This window comes from Neomonachus schauinslandi, chromosome 3, assembly GCF_002201575.2.
Source record: "Neomonachus schauinslandi chromosome 3, ASM220157v2, whole genome shotgun sequence".
Classification (NCBI taxonomy): Eukaryota; Metazoa; Chordata; class Mammalia; order Carnivora; family Phocidae; genus Neomonachus; species Neomonachus schauinslandi.
In genome coordinates this window covers 108,989,532-108,995,011 of record NC_058405.1, presented here as the reverse complement: position 1 = coordinate 108,995,011, position 5,480 = coordinate 108,989,532, and the positions used below count along the sequence as shown (strand labels likewise).

The following is a 5,480-nucleotide window of genomic DNA, read 5'->3' as shown; positions in this document are numbered from 1 at the left end:
CCACCACTCCCAGGTGCTGTGTTCTGAGGCTGTAACTACCACACATTTTACCATTTCAAATCTCAACATTTCCCTGAATACAGTGAATTTCAGTGGATTAAGCAAAAGTTGAAGCTCATTGAGACAGAAATACTTGAACCCAAACCAGACTAGTTTTCAGTGGTTTCTCTGTTTTTTGTAACAATCATTCCACTGTATCTGAACACTTTCTTCAGGGTTTTTGTTGTTTTGTTTTGTTTTGCTTTGTTTTTTTTTTACTTTTTTTTTTTTTTTTTTTTTTTTTTTTTTTTTACCATTTTTTAAGTTATGTTATAAAGATTTTTTTTCAGGATTAAGTGTCATAATGCTTTCTCTTTGAACAAGGTAAGCAAATTTAAATTTATCCCACAGAAAGGCAGGAGACAGAAACTGTGCAAGAAGTAGGCAAAATGGGACTATGGAGTAATGAGGGAAGTTTATAGAAACTAGTGTCTTTAATTCATAATCCCACCTCACATACAAAGAATGAAATCAATCAAAAGTACAAGTAGATGGCTACCTTTTGAAAGTAAGATCCCAGGGATAAAATGATAGGATGAAAACTAATGGACATGATGCACTGATTCAAAAATTTATTAGAACTTTTTTCTCTGCATATGCCCTCTACTCCAATCATTTGATCATCTAATGTTTTTTTAAAGATTTATTTATTTATTTATTTTAGAAAGCCAGAGAGAGAGAGAGAGTGGGGAGAGGGGCAGAGGGAGAGAATCCTCAAGCAACTCCCCACTGAGCATGGAGCCCCATGCAGGGCTTGATCCCACGACCCACGCAATCATGACCTGAGCCAAAACCAAGAGTTGGACGCTCAATTGAAAGAGCCATCCAGGTGCCCCTCTAATGCTTTGTTTTTAACATTTATTCTTATAGTCTGCACAGTTTATTAGATTAGGGATAGCAAAACCTTGAAGTCCGGTGTGAATTTGCAGTTTATAATAATACCAATAGCTTTTGATAATACTAGTTACCTATAACTAACATATCTCAGCACTTAAATTATCTCCTTTGAACAACCCTATGAGGTAAGTATCACTATTCCTTTAACATATGAGGAAACTGAGGCTTTGAGAGATTCAATAACTTGGCCAAAACCACACACTGAAAAATGCTGTGCCTTTAAACCACAAAACTACCCTGCATCTTGATGAATGGCTATGAGTGTAGCTTCATTTCAGTGTAGATTATTCTTCTATATCTATCACAAACTCTTCTTTATCTTCTTGATAAATGAGTTTCCTCTTGCTTTGGGGTCTTCCTATTGCCCAATATCTCCTGAATAGAAACTATATCTTGGACACAGACACTTGCTATGATTGACTCCGTGATGAACCAAATGTAGTCATTGGCGAATATGGTCATTGATCAGAAGCAGCATCTCCCTTAGTTCCTCTGCTACCTCTCCAAGTATTTGCCAAGCACCCGGTTATAAATCATTCACTACAGAGAGTAGCATCCACAATGACACGTCTTTTGAAATCCACTTGAATTCAGGACTATAATCACTATAATCACAATTGAGGTATTCCAGAAGATGCTACTACCTTTGCAAATACCATAACCAACAGCAGTGAAGAACATTAATGACCAGAACAATGGGCCTTTTCATTTCCCTGCTTCAGATCTGGATCCCCTTCTCTCCAAGACCTCTCGATGCCCAGGTGAATATATTCATACCATTCCTAGTGCGAACAGAGTGAGGACACACTCTCACGTGTTACTCAGGACAAGCCTAAGAATCCAAGAATAGCACAGCTAGAATCCTAAGGGCTCTCTCTGCCATGCCATAAAATTATATGTGAGAAAAATGTGGTCCAAAAAAGTAAAATGATTTGCCCAAGGTCATAAGCTAATAAGTGGGGAAAAAAAAAAGAGAGAGAGAGAGAGAGATTTCACTGCAAGTCCAGTGCATTTTCCACTTAGACTTTTAAACAAAAGACCTACTATGTGTCAAATTAGGTACTATGTATGTTACATACAGTATTTTTTATAATCCTCACAACCTTCACAAAAAATAAATAGTATTACTCTTCTTATATAAATGAAAAAGATTAAGTAATCTAGTAATCTAGTTAAATTCACATAGCTAGAAAGTAGCAACTGTAGGGATCGCTATTAACACCTTACTTTTAATATAATGGTCAAATTCCTATTAGAAAAAACAAAACAAAACAAAAAACAAATCCAGAAGGGATTATGCTGCTAAGAAGTACGGATTGATATTGAGATTAGAGAAGAAAAGGTGTAAAATTAAGGCTTGGGAAATCAACAAAACTAAAGTAAAGGTGTTGCATGAATATACTGGTCTTTATTTTTATTTCTTTTTTCCCAAAAGGATTTAATTGGTTTATTTAACAACAACAACAACAAAAACCGCATCTGATACAATAAACTAAATCTAAAATTGGTGAATAAAATAGTCTAAGGGAAAATGCAGTGAAATTAAAAGACAAAATTATTGCAAGGAAGTCTTATCTACTTGCCAGGAGTAGTCTATAAATTTGAATCTGAGCTTTCAGACAGGCTATATGAAGAGGGAAATGTGATTCATTACATAGATCAGAGTGTCCCTAAAACAAAGAACATGCCATTTGCTCAGGAGGACACAATTATTCCTGGTTCTGAGACCATAGAGAAACTTGTCCCTGTGGCACTCCTCGAGAAGACACAGCACAGAACAGGAAACAGTCACCTCAAAATATGGTCCCAGCCTGCAGAGCCCAACTGCTTGGGCGGTTGAGTGCACCATGTTCATTAGTGCCAGGCGGCAGCATTGCCTTGGCCAGAATTCAGTCAAGGCAGTTCTTTGGGGACAGCATGCTAGTTTTCTCAGGGAACAAGCAGAAGGGATGAGAGAGAATGACGCTGAATGTGAAGATGGTCAAGACCTGCATAAATCCAATACTAATGCTAATTCCTGTAACACCTTTCCTAGGACACCCAACCCATCTCCACCTGGAAGGCATTTAGTTCCCTTCCATTTACTCATTCCATCTGAACACAATTCATACTTCCTAGCCTCTTCTGATGCAAAAGAACAGATAGAAACTGATGGTCTCTGCACCAGACCCAGTCTCAAGTTGGCCTGAGGAGAATGAGTGAAGTGGGCAAAACAGGCAAAGCCAGGCCAAGAGAGCAGTGGTGTGCTCATAGGTTGTGTCAGTTCATTTGTCAGAGAGAGGTCCACCATTCCTGGGCTTTGCAGAGAGCCCCAGCTGCCACTGGCAAACCTTTCAGGAGCCATTACTCCCATTCATTATTTCACTCAGTCACTGAGTCGACCAATATCTATTAGTAATTATTACGGTTACATGCCCAGGAAGCACAGCTAGACAAGATGCACAGTGCCCTTTCCTAATGAAGTTAGTGGGTTTCTAATTGAAGAGGCTCCTAATTTAGGCAACTCAAGAAAAAAGCATGGAGCTGGAGAATTAATAACTAAAACTCTACATGCTGTCTTTTTTTCACAAAAGGCTGTGGGAGAATTCATCTGGGAATCTGAAGAGCAGCCCTTCCTTGGGGATTAACTAAAGACTATGGCCTTGCAATTCATTTCAGTAGTCCATGCCTTTCATGGTCTCATCTATCAAGAAAGAAACTAATATGTGACAAATACATCATAATATTCTGTGAAAGATTAAAAAAAGTTGTGAGAGCAAAAAACATTATGGAAATATTCCCTTTAAAACATGTACACGTTGATAAAATGGACCTTAAAGCTATTATTACATAAGTACACCTGAGTGTCTGTCATAGTTAGAAACTTGTGCTAAAAACACAAGATAATTAGGGGCACCTGGCTGGCTCAGTTAGTAGAGCATGCAACTCTTGATCTCGGGGTCATGAGTTCCAGCCCCACATTGGGTATAGAGATTATTAAAATAACTAACTAACTAACTAACTAAATAAATAAATAAATAAAACAAAAGAAAAGAATACAGATAATGAAATATAAAATGAGCAATTTATTCTACCTAAACACTAGACAATTATATTAATTATAACATTTAATGGCTTGCACTGAAGGACTCACTGATTGACAAATACAGCCCTTCTAGAATGTTAAAAACATAATTAGGAGTAGCTTGAAATGGCAGCACCCATGTACTCTTACCTGTTGATGTGCAAACATTGTGGTTATGTAAGGAATAAAATATCAAAATAGTCATTTCATATTATTAACCAAGGTTCAGAGCATGGTAAGAAATGACTCTATTCCAGAGAGAGTTCTGCATTCACTTAAAACTCTTCTAACTGAAACTAGAATTGTCATCTCCCTTCCCCAACTCACAATCTATACCAAAGGAATATAGTCAACTGGAAAACAAAGAGCACTTGACTGCACAGATTAAACCATTTTTAAGCATTTTAACATAAAAGCATACATCATAAGATACACTGTACAGCATTATTTACACAAGGTCAAATTCTTACCTTTTCCTCATTCAGACTGGCTACCAAGTACTGTGTACTTAAGGATTGGATCCACTACTTTCAAAGTTACCTGTCTGCATACCATAAAAGATGCCATTGAAAGTAAAGGGCTCCCAGGGTGCCTGGGTGGCTCAGTGGGTTTAGTACCCAACTCTTGATCTCAGCTCAGGTCTTGATCTCAGGGTCATGAGTTCAAGACCCACACTGGGCTCCACACACAGTGTGGAGTCTACTTAAAAAAAAATAAAGTAAGTAAAGGGCTCCCTTTCTTGGATAGCAGCAAGAGCAGAGAGGGTGCCAGGAAGACCTCAGGCACACTGCAAAAGTACAAAGTGGTGAGGCACTGTCTGCCCACCCCCAAATGCTGCACTCTGTCCCTCTATCACATGCGAATCTTTGCACCTAATCATGGTGTCACCAAGTCCTGCTTCTGGGACTTTGTGTCTCAGCTAAAAAAGATGAAGTCTTCCGGGGAAATTGTCTACTGTGGACAGGTGTTGGAGAAATCCCTCTTGTAAGTAAAGAACTTCAGCATCTGGCTGTGCTATGAATCCCACAGCAGCACCCACAACACGTACCAGGAGTATTGGGACCTGACCACTGCAGGTGTGTTCACCCAGTGCTACCAAGACACGGGCACCCAGCATGATCCAGATCATGAAGGTGGAGGATATTGCAGCCAGCAAGTGCCACTGACCAGCAATTAAGCAGTTTCATGACACCAAGATCAAGTTCCCACTGCCCCACTGTGTCCTACATCACCAGCACAAGTCACACTTAACCACCAAGAGGTCCAAAACTTTCCTTTAGATGTAGAAGCTCCTGGGCCCCAGGCTTGTCCAAATATACTCCTTGGGAAAACCAGGATTCTCAGGAGGAAGAAAGAAAGTAGAAAGAAAAAGAAAGAAAGGAAGGAAGGAAGGAAGGAAGGAAGGAAGGAAGGAAGGAAGGAAGGAAGGAAGAAAAGAAAGAAAGAAAGAAAGAAAGAAAGAAAGAAAGAAAGAAAGAAA

The 5,480-nt window shown here is 39.0% G+C and overlaps 1 pseudogene; it reads left to right on the top strand.

Annotated features, from left to right (window-relative positions):
* The first annotated feature begins 2,783 nt into the window (after positions 1-2,783).
* LOC110585695 lies at positions 2,784-5,280 on the top strand (annotated as a pseudogene).
* The last annotated feature ends 200 nt before the right edge of the window (positions 5,281-5,480 follow it).